The sequence below is a fragment of the Nylanderia fulva genome, unplaced genomic scaffold (assembly GCF_048542155.1).
Source record: "Nylanderia fulva isolate GAGA-0341 unplaced genomic scaffold, ASM4854215v1 Scaffold15, whole genome shotgun sequence".
In the NCBI taxonomy this organism is placed as follows: Eukaryota; Metazoa; Arthropoda; class Insecta; order Hymenoptera; family Formicidae; genus Nylanderia; species Nylanderia fulva.
Genome location: NW_028189730.1, coordinates 4,223,718 through 4,244,624, shown reverse-complemented (window position 1 = coordinate 4,244,624; position 20,907 = coordinate 4,223,718). Strand labels below are relative to the sequence as shown.

The window sequence follows — 20,907 nt, the reverse complement described above, 5'->3', positions numbered from 1 at the left end:
ACAAGGTCGGCCCGTCCATTTCCACTGGCGGCCATTGTTTCCCAGACAATGCCAGCTACTTGGCAGTTAGAATACATTGTACTGTATGTACCACCCTGTGAGAGGGGTAGAACTACTGAGCGTGATGTCAGATTAATTAGATTTCGAAATGAGTACACGGAGATATATCCCTAAGTAACTGACGCCTCTCACCTTAATTAGGATATATGGATATTAGGACAATTGGGAATTAAGCTGCATCTTCAAAAAAGAGGGCTTTCATTAATAGGGGATGATTGTTACATGAGAGACCAATTGTGACGCAAAATTATATAAATGATCAATATGATCATCTAGATTAAATTTTGACGTTATCTTATTTTTATAAAGATAATAAAAATATATATTATTTATATCTGCATCTTGGATTAAAAAATGTTAGGTTAGGTTAGGTTATCTAAATCATCTAGATTAAATTTTGATGTTATCTTATCTTTATAAAGATAATAAAAATATATATTATTTATATCTACATCTTGCATAAAAAAAAATGTTATCTTTACTAAATTATTTAGAATAATGTTCAGATAATTTGCTTTAGAGTCATTGTGCATAAAAATACTTAAGCAGTACGCAATAAAAACTTACAATTAAAAGTACGAACATATTTTTATATCTGTTTTATAATTTATATTTTTTTATAACTGTGTTTACATAAACAATTTTAAAAATAATATTATCTGGAAATTATCTAGATGACTCGTTATATAATTTTATCTTTTACGTAGATATATTTAAAAATTCCAAATTATCTTACTCTTTTATAAGATAAATTTACATACATTTCATCTCATGTTTATCTAGATAATTTAAAAATCATCTAAGCGCAACCCTGTTATCGATGTGTCCCAATGATATTCTTTTCGCGATAAAAACTTACAATTAAAAGTACGAACATATTTTTATATCTGTTTTATAATTTACATTTTTTTATAACTGTGTTTACATAAACAATTTTAAAAATAATATTATCTGGAAATTATCTAGATGACTCGTTATATAATTTTATCTTTTACCTAGATATATTTAAAAATTCCAAATCATCTTACTCTTTTATAAGATGAATTTACATAACATTTCATCTCATGTTTATCTAGATAATTTAAAAATCATCTAAGCACAACCCTGTTATCGATGTATTCCAATAGTGTTTCAGCTCAGGAGGCTATTTTAATAGCCCCAATGGTATTCTTTTCAAACACAATTCGTTAGTTGTACGCACGCGATGTTAATTAATTGCATGGCGTGCGGTTGGAAGAGGAATGTCTCGTGTATCTCTGTAAACGATCCCTTTACTTTCTTTCATGTTCAATCCGCGCGAAGAAAATATACGACAATGGTTCGCTCGGTGAAAATGACAATAATCGAGGAGGCCGCCAGAAATGTCTCTCAGCCAGCTGTGAAAGATTACATTGACGAGATTTGCTGGCGATGTTTGGAGATTGAAGCCGAGGATTTCGATTTTATATGCTTTAGAAGTAAATTTATTACAATGTAAAAAGAACAATTGAAAAATAAACTTGGAAACTCCACAAAGACTTTAAACTTCAAATAGGAAAAGAATAGTAAATGAAAAAAACTGTTGAAAAATTCTGCAGTTCAAAGACTTTAGATTTCGAAAAGATTTAAGATTGGACGGGGACCCCAAGGTCAACATTTGAAGATCCAAAGAAGGATCCTGGTACAATTCTTGAATCGAACAAATGAAAAACAGACTTAAAGAAAATATCATTAAATGGAAACTTGATCTTTCCTCGGAATAGCTGTGATCCATGAGAAAACAATTCCAAGTCGACGTCGACTGTCTGAAATGCGCCGTCTAATGATAGCTATCTGATATTTATCAAGGTTTTTATCCGATAATTTTGCATATAATTTCTCTTATTCTCTCGTAAAATATATTTATTTAGCTTCTCTTATCTTATAAATGAGAAAAGTCACTTTAAATATAACGCGTCGATATTCGAGAATATTTCGCATTGAAAATGCATTAAATATAATTAATTTCTCTCCTTAAATTTTCAAATAAACCTTTTTACTAAATCTTAGATATTTCAATTATATTTTAATAAAAAATAGATGCTTCCAATTTGATACCCATGCTAAGGGTGTAATGTGACGAGTGAGTGAACTCCATTTTATAATATCCAAAAGTTAAAATACTTTGCGCAACACTGTGCTTATTAACAAATTATTATATCATTTACAATTTTTGTCAAGAAACTTTCGTCGAATATAACACAGCGGCTGAAAAGGCGACGTAACTAACTATAACGCAGGCTCAATAATTCTTTATTAAGAAAGTTGCGAAGGCTAACTTCATTAATGTCTGTATCTGTTCGACAGACGCCAGGGGCGATCGAAGTTGAAAATTGTCTGTCGTCGTGGCGACACTCGATGGCAACTTGCGGCCTGCCGACCCAAATCCAATAAAATGATACATGTGGGCCATAATGTCATTACAAGAGATCAATTTTTACCATTTGACGGCCAAATTTTTTGCATTAGGCGCAAAAGAAAATTCAGACACATATAATTATTAATAAATAAATGAAAAATTTGCGCAATATTGTATTATCGGAGATTCTCAAATTCTATTAAAATAATTAAAACTTATACACACGAGATCAATATTTAATTTAATTAAATTTCCGGTATTAGTCACGAAATAAAAATTGTTTATCCATTAATGAATAAATCTGTAATACATTCTCGGGATTTATAAGATTCTTTTAAAATATAACTGCAACACTTAAAATTCATGTAATATTTAAAATTCTTTTCATTCTTAAATTCTTTTACAACTCCAGTTTTTCTAATTTTTTTATTATTCTATTCATAAGCGATGTCTTTTGATTTCTTCCTTTTTCTCGATTCTTTTAGTTTGTGTAAACCAATACAATTATCTCGTAATTTTTATGTGGTATAAAATAATATTTACATGTTATAGAAAGAGCGAGTTGAAATAAACTCATCCCTTGCGAGCTTTTCTTTGAACGCCCGCTGATTCGCATCGGCCAGTCTTTGTGGATCTTCATTTCCATCTGTGAGGTAAATCGAATCTTCTCGTCTGCGCTTCTTTTCACTCGATTTTCACTTTGGTAGAAGTGGGAAAGGCAGCGCAAGAGAAGAATGCAATTCGGCATTGCCGGTTGTTGCGAGACACGAGAATGCGATTCTGCCTCTACGTTCGCGGCTCGTTAGAGCGAAAATCTTTCGACATCGGTCGCTGAGAATTACCCGACACGATCCTTTATAGTATGCTTGATGGCGACGCGTGACGATAAAGTTGATTGCTGGGCTACTCAACGTGTAAATTGTACATTAGCATTCTCAATTTTCGTCTATATACAGGGTGTACCTAAATAAGCGCGAGAAATTTTAGACGATTCTTTGTCGAAAATTAAGAGGAATTTCTGATGTAGTCCAGTAAAATTAGACTTTAACTTTAACAACAAAATTATAATTAAGCTGAATTTTTGGTAAGACTTTTATTTCGATGTTCTAATGAAATCCTGAAAAGTACCTTTAATTTCAGCCAGGGTGTTTTTTTTTATAGAGGGTAAATTTTTGTTTTTTTCCATTATCTCGAATTTTTCGAGAAAAATAATGATCAAAATTGTAGCTCATAAAATTTCCTACAAAAAAGCTCATTGTACCTTTTTTCGTGAAATTAACCGTTTCGAAGATATAGAGCGAATTAAGTCAACGATTATATAACGAAATATAGACATTGCAACTGTACCGCACGTTTTACTCAAAAACGATTAGTTGTACGGAAAAAAGTATTGTACCTATTTTTGTAGAGAATTTTATGAGCTACAATTTTGATAATAACTATTTTTCTGGAAAAATTGATAGTTTTCGAGATAATGGCAAAAAACTAAAATTTATCTCCTTTTACCCCCATAAAAAACGCCCTGGCTGAAATTAAGGGTACTTTTCAGAATTTCATTAGAACATCGAAATAAAGGTCTCCACAAATATAATTTTTTTGAAGTTTTGCCCTTTTCAAGTCTAATTTTACTGGACTAATAACCTTATATCCCTCCCTGAGAAGTTACACTTCTCTAAGGAAGGTAAAAATTTAGTTTTTACATTAAAAAAAAATATTGATAAATATCCTTTTTATTAGTAGAAAAATGTTCATCAAGTTTATCTTTTTATCTTTTTAATTCGTCTGAAATTTGAGAAAATAAATAAATACTTAATATAAAAAACTCCCCTTAATTTGCGACAAAGAATTATCTCCTAAAATTATTCGCACTTATTTAGACACACCCTATATACCTGACATTCTCTGATGCTTCAAAAGAGAGTGACAGATTCTGTGCGTTCCAGATATATACGCATGCGCAATCAATATGCATATAATTTTATGTATATAGAGATATTAAAAGAAAGAGATTGGATATTTTATCCAGCTACTTATAGACAAGCTAAAAAGTCAACATAAGTCCCCAAATCAGCTGTTTCGGAGAGTCCATTTTATATTTTAGTCACAAAGCTTCACAATTTTTTTAAATTTTTACATACATACAAATATTATAAAAAGTAACATAAATAATTAAAAAATAAAATATATCTTCGTAATAAAAGATCTAACGTCTTTTTTATAAGACTCTTATATTAAAGATTGAGATATTAAAAAAAAAAGATTGGATATTTTATCCAGCTACTTATAGACAAGCTAAAAAGTCAACATAAGTCTCCAAATCAGCTGTTTCAGAGAGTCCATTTTATATTTTAATCACAAAGCTTCACAATTTTTTTAAATTTTTACATACATATAAATAATATAAAAAGTAACATAAATAATTAAAAAATAAAATATATCTTCGTAATAAAAGATCTAACAGTCTTTTTTATAAAACTCTTATATTAAAGATTGAGATATTAAAAGAAAAAGATTGGATATTTTATCCAGCTACTTATAGACAAGCTAAAAAGTCAACATAAGTCCCCAAATCAGCTGTTTCGGAGAGTCCATTTTATATTTTAGTCACAAAGCTTCACAATTTTTTTTAATTTTTACATACATACAAATAATATAAAAAGTAACATAAATAATTAAAAAATAAAATATATCTTCGTAATAAAAGATCTAACGTTTTTTTTTATAAGACTCTTATATTAAAGTATCCAGCTACTTATAGACAAGCTAAAAAGTCAACATAAGTCCCCAAATCAGCTGTTTCGGAGAGTCCATTTTATATTTTAGTCACAAAGCTTCACAATTTTTTTAAATTTTTACATACATACAAATATTATAAAAAGTAACATAAATAATTAAAAAATAAAATATATCTTCGTAATAAAAGATCTAACGTCTTTTTTATAAGACTCTTATATTAAAGATTGAGATATTAAAAAAAAAAGATTGGATATTTTATCCAGCTACTTATAGACAAGTTAAAAAGTCAACATAAGTCCCCAAATCAGCTGTTTCGGAGAGTCCATTTTATATTTTAGTCACAAAGCTTCACAATTTTTTTTAATTTTTACATACATACAAATAATATAAAAAGTAACATAAATAATTAAAAAATAAAATATATCTTTGTAATAAAAGATCTAACGTCTTTTTTATAAGACTCTTATATTAAAGATCGAATAAAGAGAAGATGAAAGTGCTGAAAAATTAATTAACGATAATAGGCTTTGTGAAAGGCTTAATGAAAGTGTTAAATATATAAATTCGTAAGTCGCAAATTAAGATGCTATTAATAGGATTGCGGTCTTCGGAGAACTTTGGATCGGAACATCTTTTGAAGTTTAGCTTATTAATATCATTTTGCAAAACCCGAGAACACCGCCTTATATTATTGAGGGATCGCTTACAGTAGGCTTCGCAGACGCCCATTATTCACTGCGATCCGATTACGCGAGCTTCGGAGAGAGTTTCTCGCGGCACTTGGCGAATGTTCTTATTAAGAGCATCGACCGAGAGAGGCTACGGTTTCCGGTTAACCGACCTCTTCAAGGCGCGCGTTTCGCCGCGAATTCAATTTTGTCTCTCCCTCCGTCATTTTCGCGGCCGAAACCGAGTGAGAGGAGCCGTCCGCTCTTCTCTGCTTGACAAAGAGCTTGAGCAGGTCCGAGACAGGACACGAGGCGTTTTCTTTTCGTGCACTTGGACGACATCAGCGACGTCTGCATCCTGTCTCCCAGCAGGACGATTCATCTTCCGGGGAGGATTAGAGCGGGTTGAATGCGTCCGAAATGGATTGGGTCCTCAGAGTTCAGGGCTTTTTTTCCCACCAGATCCTTGAATCCTTTGAAATCCCTTCGGACTCTTCCGAGTGTCCTCTCGGTTTCGCGATAATCGAATTCTTCAACGTCGGAACTTGGAAAAGATTACAATCGAAATAATTTCTGTGGAATTAATTTTTTTTTTTTTTTTTTTTTTCATTCCTTCGCTCTTTCCGAATTTTATTTTTCCTTCGATTTAAAAATTTGAAAAATGCAGATCGGATGGGTAATTAATTTATATTATACGAGCGAGTCTCTCTGAAACGTGGGCAGAGGCGACACGGTATCTAAAAGTCTTTCGCGGATCTTATCGTGGAATAAATTTCATTCACGCGCAAAAGAACCCGAGGACTCTCCGGCCGTTAACGAAATTAGTAGTTCCCGGCGGGAAACTTTTTCACTGAATCCCACGTACGTTGAAAAAGTCCCGCATGCTGCCGGAGAGCAGGATGGAATCCTCGCTGATATATCTCGCCGAATTTTGGACTACGGCGAGATCACAATAGAGGCCTGAAAAAGGACCAGCGGAGCACGAGTATATCATTCTCAGCTTGCTCCGTTTACTCCGTTTCGGTCCGTTGAATTACGCTGAACGTGTAGCACTTTGAGCATGATTAATATAAGTGTTAAATCCAGTAAGGAGAGAATATACTCTCTACATCCCGCATGTACGTGAAAATTACATCATTTTGCATTTTGCACGTCGAATATAACGAAGAGTAAACGTGAAGAGATTCTAATTTCAAAGACAAAAAAATTCTGCTCCGCGTTAAATTTCATAATTCCTTCCAGATTTTTTCAAAATATTTATGCAGCTCTCGACAATATGTAACAAAAAATTATCATTTGCTTCCTGAAAATCTCGCTCTAGTATTAAAATTATTATACTTTTACGAAAGATTAAAAAAAGCGATGGATTTCATCTTATCATTAGATTATTTAATTATTAAATATTATATTGGGATAAAAAATTATTGAACAGATTTTCGATTATATATAATTATTATTATATCGCGGAAGTCTTGTTTTATCATCAATTAATCTGCTTTAAATATTTATATTGATTTAACGTTTCTCTCAACATTTCATAAATTTCATGATCTAAAATTTCAAATTCCCCGAAACTTTATTATTTACACGATCTTTCGCGTTCTCTCGTTTTTCGATATTGTTGAATTTTCGCACTCACCAAAGTGTCAAGTTACGAATATCGAGTCGTGCACAAGCGTGTCAACGCATCAACCACAACATTGCAGACATCAAAAAATTACAGTGTCAATGGTCGTGAACAACATTGTCCAGTGCAGGTGCAACTGAACCTCCACGTGTCACAAAAGTGTTTTTTCACCACTGAGCATTTACTCGTTCCTCGTTTCGTCTAATGCAACTAAAATATTGCCTCTCTTAGGATGTCCGAAACTTCGAGCTGAAAGGACAGAATAAGAGAGATAAAGCAAATTCCAAGGAAAAAAATTTATTATAAAGAAATTATTTTGTATAGACTTTAAGAAGAGCATCCATTCAAAAATTGGGTTCTTTGAATAATCTAAAAAATATTTACAGGACGACTAAATTATTTCTTCTTAATGTATAAAAAAATCTAATATAAGAGAAATGTATTAGAGTTTTAACTAATAATAATTTTATAAAATTAGAATTTTTTTTCTAGATAAAGCAATAATTTTAATTAAAACAATGACACATTTCCAGTAAAAATCTTGACAAATGGCGAAGGCCTTCCCACTCGAACGAGCTAGTCACGCGTGAGATTAATTAGTCTCAAGATCTCGGCCGGAAGACGGCGTGGAATACCAGACGGGGATGCAATCGAGCAACGCCAATTAGCGGTTCTCGGGCGCAAAGCTCGAAAGCTCTCCGAGCTCTCTTGCTTGAGCGACGCGAGTTTATTCGGCGCGTTTGGGTTCACGCGGACCTTCAAGTGGACATCGATCTATACAAGGTTCCCGCGTCGCGTGTTAGGAGCGATACGAAGCGTTCCTTGACAAGTCCCTAGACGATCCTAAAGTCACCAGCAAAAGGGTCCATCTGTTGGCAAAACTGAATCGATAGCCGGCTATCCCTTTCTTCCCGCGTCCCCACGAGTCTGCGCGGCGCGTTTCGACGATGTTCGAGCTTTCCAGACATTCCAGCTTGCGAGGCCGGGTTACGCTTGATGACCCGGCGATTTTGCGAGATCCGGAGCGCCTCCACTGCAAATCGCTTTTAATCTGGAGCAATCAACTAGTAATTTGTCACGTTTCCTCGCAATGCAGAAATTTTTGTTGTAGGAGTTTGAAGCAATTTAAGAAGATCCTATTTTATCGATAAATCATCATTTTTGCACACTCTTTTCTTCTTATTAGTTGAACAGAATTATCGATGCTTTTGCATGATTAAAGTACATATAGAAACAAAACAGGACCTACCAATTTTATGTTAAAAACAAATTAAAATTCTTTTGTTTTAAAGGGATTCTAAACATATCCTTGAGAAGTCTATTGTTTTTTCCTGTTTTATCGACGAAATATGAGGTTAGATAAACTATAAATCTATTTATTGGCTATACGGATTGTTTTTTACCTGAAATTAGAGCGCTTCGCCCTTTGTTAATATTAATTTGTACAGGAAAAAGATTTATTAATCTGTATAGTCTCATATATCTTGATTACAGAATTATAAATTCTTTATAGTTTATCTAACCTCACATTTTGCCGATAAAACAGGACAAAAACAACAGACTTCTCAAGAACGTTTAGAACCCCCTTAAGGGGTTTTTTCATCAGTTGAATCTCTTTTCATACATGGGAAATAAAGATCCAAAAATTGATTACATCACATGAATTGAACAATGACTACAAATCCTGACATATGTTCGAATCTTTTAGAGTGCTGTTGATGGAAGAATAATTTTTTTTTTCAAAAGCTTAAAATTCCTCGAGCTTCTGGAAGACTTACTATTACCATAGAACATTGAATTGATCGGTATATCATGATGAAAGGCAAGCTTAAGCGAGCCTGGGCAGAGTGCAACTGCGCTCGCCGGGTCCACGGAGGAACTCTGCCTGGCTGGCGCGTTTCGCAGCATCCTGTCCCGAAGTGTAATCCGTGGAATCGACCGTGGCGCGCTCGGCAGACGAGAATGGAGGCTCTGGCGTCGCGTTGCGCGAGAGCTTGCGGAGCTTTCCATTCCGGTACCGTAGTCCGTCTCGCGAGCCTCGCGGCGACGTTACACACGTCGCGTAGTAGTGCCGGGTTCAACATTGTCGTCCGCGCGCCGCCCTTCTGCCGTTCTCAGGGGGGTGGAACGGCAACGTTCTCTATCTCGAGGTGTCTACGCCGGAGTAATCCGGGCGTCGGGTCCCGTCGACGACACCGTAGTGTGATCACCATGCGATCAACGAGCCGGATCGTTCGCGCTGACGACGACGCGTCGTCGCCACCAGTTCCGCGAGGGTTGCAACGTCTCCTCGGGCTCCTCGCTTCCGGTAAACGCGGACCGGAACACGTCGATCGCGTTGTTCGAATGTCCGGAGTTGATGTTTGCCGAGATGTAGTGCAGTGGTGTTGAAGGAAACGTCAACTATAGGCCAGGAAGGGATTGACTGACTTTGATTAGTGCGTTTGAATTGACATGGAAATTGAGGGGACTGTTCGAAAGCCTCGAGGGTCTTGAAATATTGAAAGATTGTGAACTGAGTATAGCGTATAAAATAATTGAATTTGAATTGCTTAAAAAGAAGCACGAAACTGCTATCGAAAGAGGTAAACAATAGCAACGAAAATTTTAATACAATCTAAGGGCGTTTCTGGCGAAAGGACCTGTTGTGCGCTTAACGAAAAGTAATCAAATTTTAATGTATCGGCGATATCGGATCGTTCTAAAATGCTTGATAGTGAATGAGGAATAAATTAACTTGTGAGGAAGGTAAAATATGTTTTAGGATAAGGAAGATTCATCGCGTCGTAAATTTGTGCAGTGTATAGTTTGGAGGTTAATCAAAAAAAAGTTTGCGTGTTAATTTATAACTCAACACTTTCGGCTATCGTCTCTCAATCATTGGAACAGAGTGAAATTAATGCATTTGTGTGTGCGTTTAGTGATTATTGGAAAAAAAGTGTCGAGTTTTCAGTGCGTGAAGTCTCTTGATTTCGTCGAGTGGAATCCTTTGTCTTTGAACGGTGAGTTGAATAAAAAAGCGATAAAATCCTTTATATTAATCCTATTATTATAAGAAATATCTTTCGTAACTGTACTCTTTCTCTATATATATATATGTAAAATGAGAAATCCATTTGTTGGGCACACATACATGCAATGACAAATAACACGCTACTTTATAGGATTCTTAATTACAAATTTATTTACCCTTTTAAAAGTTTATTGAAATAATTGAATGTAATATTATAGAAGCTAATGTGTGATTTTCAACTAACGGTTGAAGAAAACTGAAATTTTATTTAGAAAGTTAATTATGTATATTCAAATATTCATTCAAATTAAAAGATGTGATGGCAATCACTAATATAAAAGATACTAATAAAACAAAATAAATAAAAAAATATTTATTTTGTATAAATATTATGCCTACACATAATTTTTTATCGACATTATTATGAAAATAATACTGATTAAAATTAAATATAAATAATAAATATAAACATTTTATAATATAAAAGTATAAATATGCATATAAATAGTTTATAAAGAAGACAGTTTATAACCCAAATAATAGAGCAAATATTCGTTAACTGTACATGTGCATAAGTTAACGAAATCGTTAACTTATGCACATATATAGTTTTCCTTTTCCAAATTTAATTGAAAAAACGTAGGTCATATTTGCGGAATAACCAAAACGTTTGGCGAATTAAAATTAACGAGAAAAGATTTCGACGTTCCTATATATTCGGAATTCGAAGAGCGTGAGAATATAAAGAGGAAGGGACGAGAGTTAAACGGAACCTCATCGTTCCGATCTTCTACATCGCGCGGAAACATGGCGGGCGTTTTCGCTCAACAGTGAAATTCCTGTTTTTCCAACGGTAACCCGCCGCGGGGGTTTCCGCGTTTAAATATTCCCAAAGTATGCAAATGCTGTAAATTCGCTGGAAAATATACCCCGTGTCCGCGAACATATATATATACATATATATATATATATATATATATATATATATACATATATATATACATATATACATATATATGTAGCCCGGGACTATCGACTCGTTATATCGCGGATATCGCGAAACGTTGCACACGCGAAAATGTATTAACCCTGTGGCCCGCCGATAATTTGCATAAACGGTCGACGAAATTTACGTTACGATCCCGCATGTCGCGATCTCCTCTTGCGCGCGCGAGCGTCTACTTCAAAGCGGATTACAAGTTACCGACGATTTACGCGCTCATTATGCCTTTGCGAGCTCTCGCGGTTAGTGCCGAAGTACACACAGTGAGAAGTTTCAGACACACTTCTGGAATAAACTCCGAAACGCGATATATCCTCGGCTTCGGCGGTTGCTCGAGGCACGTAACGTTGTTCAACCCTTAAGCGCGCGTGGCTTAGCATATACATATACAATCTTTCGCGCATCCAAACATAATTGTGTGTTTGGACGCACGAGACTCGCGGGTTTATTTAGATGATAAACGTCGGGAAGACGGTATACAGGATGAGTCTAAGTAAGGACGACAAATTTTAGGAGATGATTATTCTTTGCTGGGAATTAACGTAGATCTTTTGCATAAACATGTGCTTCTACATCACTCCCTGAGGAGCAGTGTTTCTGAATAAAATTATCTAGATGATCATCTAGATGAAACTTTGGCGTCATCTTATCTTTATATAGATAATAAAAATATGTATTATCTGTTATGTGCATTGTAGATGAAGAAAAAGTATTATCTTTATTAAATTATCTAGAATAATTTTCAGATAATTTTAGTTTAGAATCATAAAATTATCTAGATGAAAATTTGACGTCATCTTATTTTTATATCGATAATAAAAATATGTATTATCTATATCTACAGTTTACAAGGAGACTTACGGAAGTGTAACTCACCGATTTTAATGAAACTTTTGCATACTTGTAGAACATTGAAAAATAATCGACACGTATTTTTTTATTTCGGCAAAGGTGCGGGTTTAAGGGTAGAAACCATCCTTTGAAGGGGTGGTCTCCAAGCATTTAGTGCAATTAATTCCAAATCTGACGTCAAAAATTTAAAATTTAAAATGGCGGATCCAATATAGTGATTAAAATTACAAAAATTCTTCTGGTTTGAAATGCTCTGTAGTTAGCCAATAGAAATTATAGTTTTCAAGGTTTACTGTGTGCGAGAAGGTTGCAGATCGATTTTAAACCCCTTTCTGTACTTATTTTAACGGGATGCTTGATTAAAGTATCTCTTCACTGCTCACTATTTGCACTCATAACTATATATGTTGCCAAATTTTCAAACTTCAATTATGAAAACGACCAATTTAATTTACTTTCATATAAATGCATATAAAAAAAAAATGATTGAATATATTCGATTACTCACTAATAACTTTCATTCGTTGTTATTTAGAAAAAATTGTACACATGAGAAGCTTTCAAAGCATTTTTTCTATTAATTTATTTATGTAATATTTTCTGATTTCTATTTTAAAAACCACCCTTTTGTCATGAAATGTAATCGCCATATTGCATCCGCCAGTTTAAATTTTGTAATTTTGACAGATTCGGAATTAGCTGTAACTAAAATTTCTCTACAAGTATTTTTTCTTCTAAATTAAATGATTGTTTATGCTTGAAGACCACCCCTAACGTTCAAAGGGTTCAAAGAGTGGTTTCAACCCTTAAACCCGCACTTTTGCCGAAATAAAAAATACGTATCGATTTTTTTTCGATGTTCTACAAGTATGCAAAGTTTCATTAAAATCGGTGAGTTACACTTTCGTAAGTCACCTTGATAGGACAAAAGCATTATCTTATAAGGTATCTAGAATAATTTTCAGATAATTTTGGTTTAGAATCATAGCACATAAAAATACTTAAATAGTAGAACTTTAGCAGTAAGTGATAAAAATTTATAAATAAAAGTATGAATTCATATATTTTTATATCCCTTTTATAATTTACATTTTCTTTATAACTGTGCTTACATAAGCAATCTTAAAAATTATTATCTAGAAAATTATCTAGATGAATTGTCATATAATTTCATCTTTTATCTAGATACATTTCAAACAAGAATTTACATATTTTTATTTTTATCTAGCTAATTTTAAAATCATCTAAGCACAACATTGTTGAAAAGTTACACTCTTCCAAGGGAAGAAATAAAAATTAGATTTTTAATTTTTTCCTCAAATGTGTGGAACAAGTTGAGAAGATAAAATTTAGTCGACATTTGTCACTTGGGAAATTTTATTCATTAATATTTAATCCTTTAGTATCGTTTTAAGAAGATAAAACTAGTATAAGCCTTTAATTTTTTACCAGAACTTTTTACTTAGAAAACTTGATTCCTTTAGAAACTTTTATTTATTTTATCGTAAAGTCAATAATTTGCAAGAAAAAAAATACATTATCCTGCACAGCATAATAATTGCTACGTGACATAGATTTTGCGTTACAAATTCATATATGTTATAGAAGTATATGAAAAACCGTCCTTAATTTTCGACATAGAATCATCCGTTAAAATTTTTCGAATTTCTTTAGAATTACATCATATAAAACACGAATATGAGATAACGAATTTAATTTTTTTCGGCCAAAAAAAAATCTCTCCTCTCTCTCTCATTTTCCCTTCACGAGAATTCCGAATAAGCATTAATCGCGAGGAATGCCACGGGAAATTTCCGCGGTTTCTTAGTAAGCGGAAGCGATATTGTTCCCCGGATCGAATGTGTCTCCGCCGAGGACACGCGTCCAATCTCTCGTATTTCCTTCGAAAATACCAGCTCCGCCTTGTGTGTGTGTGTGTGTTTGCAACGTATCGGAAAAATAATCCCGACCCGGGCGCGAAGAGCCAAGCATGCAAATGCATTCTATTGATAAATGCAGGGAGGTGGGCTAACAAACACACAACACGCATAGAAGATTCCGATTGAATGAAATTTGTTCTGCTTACCTACGTAAGACGCCTGATTTATCTTGGCCGACGCAACGGCGAAATGCGGATTACGTGCCTCGCATGTGTACATTGTCTCTCTCTCTCTCTCTCTCTCTCTCTCTCTCTCTCTCTCTCTCTCTCTCTCTCTCTCTCTCTCTCTCTCTCTCTCTCTCTTCTCTTTCTCGGGGGTGTGTACCCTTTTCGAGAAATATGCGGAGAGATTCGACGGGCCGCTTTGGTTCTTCAGAATTAATCGTCGTGAGAGGCGAGCATCTGCTATTCATCGCCGCCAAGTCGTTTATTAATACTCGTGGAGATGTATGAGGTATTGCTTGAAGGGACAATACATGTTGCACGTTGAAAAGTACAAAGTTCAATATGTACGTGCGAGATTAACGAGAAAACTTTATCAAGTTATAAATCTAAGGGTTGTTGCATTCTGAAAATCATTAAGGTATCATATTACTATCAATGCTTTTATATTTAAGTTATAATAAATTAATTATTATAATTTTTATATTTTTTCATAATTTTTATAATAATTGTATAATATTTTTGTAATTCTTTTATTATAGCTTATATAATTTTTGATAATTTTTTAAATAATTTAATAATAATTTTATATTTAAAGGGATCCTAACCTAACCTAAGTTTCCTTCCTGTTTTATCGACAAAATATGAAGTTAGTTAAACTATAAATCTATTTATTAGCTATACGGATTGTTTGATAAATCTTTTTTCTGTACAAATTAAAGTATTAATATTAACAAAGGGCGAAACGGTCTAATTTCAGGTAAAAAACAATCCGTATAGCCACTAAATAGATTTTAGTTTATCTAACCTCACATTTTGTCGATATAACAGGACGGAAATCACAAATTTTTCAAGGACGTTTAGGATCCTGTTTTATCGACAAAATATGAAGTTAGTTAAACTATAAATCTATTTATTAGCTACACGGATTGTTTGATAAATCTTTTTTCTGTACAAATTAAAGTATTAATATTAACAAAGGGCGAAACGGTCTAATTTCAGGTAAAAAACAATCCGTATAGCCACTAAATAGATTTTAGTTTATCTAACCTCACATTTTGTCGATATAACAGGACGGAAATCACAAATTTCTCAAGGACGTTTAGAATCCCCTTAATACTCTTCAAATTAAATTAAATCTATCGATCATAAAACGATGTGTTTAAATAAAAAAAAAAAAATTATCTCATCAGTATATGTATTACAAGCCGATAGATTCGAAAATATAAAACATATTGTTGTAAAATTGTACATTTTAATTTTTCTTACGCGGTGCAGATGGCAAAGGACCTCAACCTGTTTTCCGACGTGTCGCGAGATTATATAGTTGAAGTGGTTAAAAACTTATTTCACGCTACAAATAGTCTCGCAAGGGTAATAAGTCGTGCACGCCGGTCTCGTAATAAGTCTTCGGCTTGTACGCGAATACATATTCGAAATTGAGAGGCTGATGCACGTCGCGGTTTAGTGAATAGCACGTTCGCTCGACGACAAGATGAAAGCCGCAAGTTTTGATGAAATGCATTCTGTCCGCTGCAGTGACTATGTAAGAAGGCTCGCGTGCGTAAGTAAGGTGGATAACGTGTTAGGTGCGCACGAAGATACGAGGGATCGGGACAACGCGAAGAGCGGAAGTGGGTTGGAGAGGGAGAATTCATCCCTCGAGTTCCTCTCTTTCTCTCTTTCTCTATCTATCTCTCTCTCTCTTTCTTTACTTCGACTTCATCTCGGGAGTTGTACCCGTTTCGCGCCATAATCAGAGTTCAGCCAACTTCGCTCTTTCTTCGCTTCTGCCGCGGTCCAACTAGACGTATTACTCTTTCTCTTTCTCCCTCTTTTGCTTGAAGTTTCTTTCCGGCGTGAATAGAATCCTGCCGGTTCAAAAATCAAAGGTTCGAGAGATCCTAAAATTGAAATATAAGGACTTTTTGTCGAGAATGCAAAGATCGGATGGCACTTGAGATCGCAAGTTTGCGACGATTCGATGAAAGACTCGAGGAATCGTTGTAATCTAGACTGCTCGAAATAAAAAATATATATGTGCATATATTGAAAAATAAAATTGTGTAACTAAAATTGTTCGCAAAAATTGCTCTCGAATTTTAAGCGCGGAATATCGATACGTCTTGAGGTTTTTAATTTTTGTTTATGATTAATAATTTGAATCTGAAACCTTTGAGAAAGATTTTTTGGAGAAAATTTACCTATATATTTTTTTAAAGCGTCTCATTTTTTTCAATTTCCTCTCGCACATTTTTAGATGTTGGGATTTCAAATCCTTTAGATTTAACGTAATTTAGAAAAAGCTATTTAGATCCTAGATTCTTCTTAAGTACATAGGATCTTTTCGATCTTAAGCCTTTCAGATTCTAGACTTTTCTCTTCAAATAAAAATTAAAATTAACTTGTAGTTTCTACAATTTAAAAATATTTTTCTATTAAACTTTTTTAAGTTTTTCTATCGAATTTTTATAATTTTAATATTCTGATATTTTTCTGTCAATTTTAGTTCTTCTGTCATAAATCGTCATCTTCTCATGTTACATTATTCTATTAGTGTCTGTAAATTTTCGTTCAACAATCTCAAATTGACTTTTGTAAGGGCACACAAATTCTGTCAATTTTTTTAAATTCTAGTACTTCAATATTACTCTGTCAATTTTAATTCTTGTCACTTATCCTCATCTTCTCGTATTACATTATTATTCTAATACCGTCTGTAAACTTTCGTGCAACAACCTCAATATATTATTTTCGATGACCTTTGTTAGGGGGTCGCCAATTCTTTCGCGAGCAAATGAAGATACGTAGAAATAATCCCTCGCTCATCGATGTATTAAGAGTACCCTGGACGGGAACGAGCGAAACTCGTTTATTAACACGACACCCCTGCTAGTCGCGATCTATTAATTGGACGACAGAGGTTTATTACCGTCCGCGTGTTTCGCGGATCCAAGGGGATGTGTTATGCGCCGGCGAAAATTGCGAGAGCCCGGCGCGGTGGAACCCGGCCAAATGCGATGTGCACGCTATGACGCGCCGTATCTCGCCGGGATGGGAACAGGGGGATAAAGGAGGGGGGGGAGGGTGAAAAATGTCTCACTTTACACCGTAGTTTCAGTATCGCCATTTAAGTAACATATCGCGGAAACTTCGCCCGCGGTCCCCCTTCGAGCGTCGAGTCGAGTTTCGATGCAGGGATCGATAATCCGTTATACGGCGCGCATTTTATTCTTCGATATACCCGCATATTTCAGAAACTATATCCGGAGAATCTTACTCTCATTATCAAAATCTTCTCGGGAGCTTAACGATACTTTTAACCTTTCTGTCAATGCGGATCATTTTTCATCTGCCTGTCAACGTAAGGGAACTAATAACTGCGTATTTTTCTTCATAGCAGCTGTTATAGGTTTCCGAATGCAAAGGGGGTTCTTTGTATTTTTTTCGGAAGGAGAAAAATTATCCGACACATTCTTAAGATGATCCTAAACGTTCTTGAGAAGTTTGTGATTTCTGTCCTGTTTTATCGACAAAATGTGAGATTAGATAAATTATAAATCTATTTATTATGCTATTTATTAGGCTATACGGATTGTCTTTTGTCGTTAAAATTCAAGTATTAATATTAACAAAGAGCGAAGCGTTCTAATTTCGGGTAAAAAATAATCCGTATAACCAATAAATAGATTTATAGCTGAATCTAACTTCACATTTTACCAATGAAATAGATATGAAACTTAGGTTAGCTTAGAATCTCCTTAATATTGCTAGGGGGGCCCTTTTGTATTTTTTTTCAGAAGGTGAAAAATTATCCAACACATTCTTAAGGTGATCCTAAACGTTCTTGAGAAGTTTGTGATTTCTGTCCTGTTTTATCGACAAAATGTGAGATTAGATAAATTAAAAACCTATTTATTATGCTAATTATTAGGCTATACGGATTGTCTTTTACCCAAAATTAGAACTTTGCGTTAAAATTTAAGTATTAATATTAACAAAGAGCGAAGCGTTTTAATTTCGGGTAAAAAATAATCCGTATAGCCAATAAATAGATTTATAGCTGAATCTAACTTCACATTTTACCGATGAAATAGAAATGAAACTTAGGTAAGCTTTAGGATCCCCTTAATATTGCTTTAAATCCGACTATCATTGACATAAGAGTTAATTATAATACAATTAGCAATTTTTATTAATTCTGACATAAATTAATTATTAGCATCATAAATTTAAAATTATTATTCTTATATTATTTCAAATTTGCTGTTATTATATTTAACATTCAAAATTTTTTTGAGTACTAATTTAAGAGGAAGATTGAATTTAAATCTTTCAGCATTTATAATTAGTCAAATATTGTAATCCTCGAGTTGTTAAAACTCGCAGTCTCTTGCTTAATATTTTTCAACAGTTTCTAGAATTAAAAAAATCATGTAGACTTTTAGATGTTTTTCTAAAGAGAACGCTGAACTCGTTGATGGAGATTGCGTACTTATATAAATTAATTTTTAAATATATACGACAAATGAAAGAGAGCATTAAGGGAATTCTTCAAGTAATCCAAGGGGATGCAGGAATCGAAGTACCAGGATCGCTTTTGCTCCGAAAAAGGCTGCAGTCCAATCTTGCTTCTTGTCTTTTGCGATTGAACGGCAGAAGCGATTATTGTCCGCGTTGTAATGCGATTCCCGCCGTGTTCCAAGCGACAGTCCGATCTCGGTCTACACGGATGCCCTAATACCTCGGGATATTAGGATCTTAGGAGATAGAATCACCGGGAGGGAGGATAAGCTGTCGTGCTGCAGCTAGTCTGTAGTGAAAACAGTCCGATTAACTTGATCGCCACTTACAAAGTAAGCGCTCATTTTATGATTATTCGTCGAATAAAAGCATTGATAGTATAATATAAATTTAATCCCTGTCATCAATGAACAGGTACCGGAGGGCAATTTTAAATATTAAAAATGTATCGAATAATTTTTTTTCATTCGAAACATGCAGCTGTTACCTGGGTACCCATACATTGATAAAAATAACAAAAGAATTTTCAATAATGCACTCCTTTAAATAATGAAGTGATAAAAAAAAATTGTCCAAAAAATAGGCAAATTTTAAATAGCTGTAATTTTGTTTCAGAAAATGAGAATAAAAATTTTAAAAAAAGGTTTTAAAGCTTGAAATCTTTATTTTTGAGTGGTCACAGCTGTTTTTCATTTCCTTCAATTCTGGTATTTTTACGTACAGAAAACGGCAAACTTAACAAAATGGAAAAATTTTTTTCTCAATTTGTAGACGTGTCGCATACACAACAAAATTTGAAAAATTTTTGATTTTTTCGCGTTAAAGCCTGAAGTATTCCTTACAAAATCGTTTTTTTAAATTTAAATTTCGATTCTTCCTTCTCGAGTTATCGAGAGTTGAAGAGAAATGGTCATTTTCACTTTAATCGTTCATAACTCTCTTATAAATCATCGTACAGCCATTTTAAAGGTGGATTCTTAAAGCTGAATCTTTGCTCTATAATATGATGTAGTGGCTGAATTTTTTATAATTCGTGAACTTTTTACAAATAAGTGAAAATGACGAAGAAATTCTCGAGTTTTTTCTTTCTTATTTAAACTTTGAAAAAAAGTTACGTAAACTAAAAATTTTTTCACAAAATTTTAAAATTATGATTAAAGTTTTTGTGCCTTCTAGTACCACAAACTTGAGTAAACCAGAGGCACAAAAATTTTAGTCGATAAAATTTTTTAGTCACTTTACGTAACTTTTTTCGAAGTTTAAACAAAAAGGAAAAAATTCACGAATTTCTTCGTCATTTTTACCAGTTTCTAAAAAGTTCACGAAGTAAAAAAAAATTCGGCCATTATATCATACTATAGAGCAAAGATTCAGCTTTAAGAAACCATTTTTACAATTGCTGTTCGATGATTTTTAACAAAATTATGAACAATTAATGAAAATGACCATTTCTCTTTAATTCTCGATAACTTGAGTAAGAAGAATCGAAATTTAAATTTTAAAAAACGATTGTACAGGGAATACTTCAGGCTTTAACGCAAAAGGGTCAACAATAATTATTCCAATCTTGTACATGCAATACATCTACAAAGTGAGAAGAAAATTTTCCATTTTATTAAATTCATCGTTTTCTGTATGTAAAAGTACTAGAATTGAAGAAAATGAAAAACAGAGCTGCGACCACTCAAAAGTGAAGGTTTTAAGTTTTAAAACTCTTTTTTAAAATTTAAATTCTCATTTCTTGAAACAAAGGTAGAGCTATTTAAACTTTTCGTCTGTTGTATTTTTTAGACAATTTCTTTGATCTCTTAGTTATTTTGAGAAGTGTATAAATTAAATTAAAAAGAAAAATATTGTTTTCTATTTCTTCTCTTATATGCTCGATTTACAATTATTTATGTCATGGAAGGAGTCCGAAGTTGCGTCAAACACGTGAAGATCGCTTC

The 20,907-nt window shown here is 33.5% G+C and overlaps 1 protein-coding gene across 1 annotated transcript in view; it reads left to right on the top strand.

The window, feature by feature from the left end:
• Nucleotides 1–9,493: 9,493 nt before the first annotated feature.
• NLG-4 (neuroligin 4) overlaps nt 9,494–20,907 on the top strand; it is a 309,809-nt gene continuing 298,395 nt past the window's right edge. The window contains exon 1 of the mRNA XM_029310718.2: nt 9,494–10,470. The gene's annotated coding sequence lies outside the window, so the exon portion shown is untranslated. The remainder of the gene's footprint in view (nt 10,471–20,907) is intronic.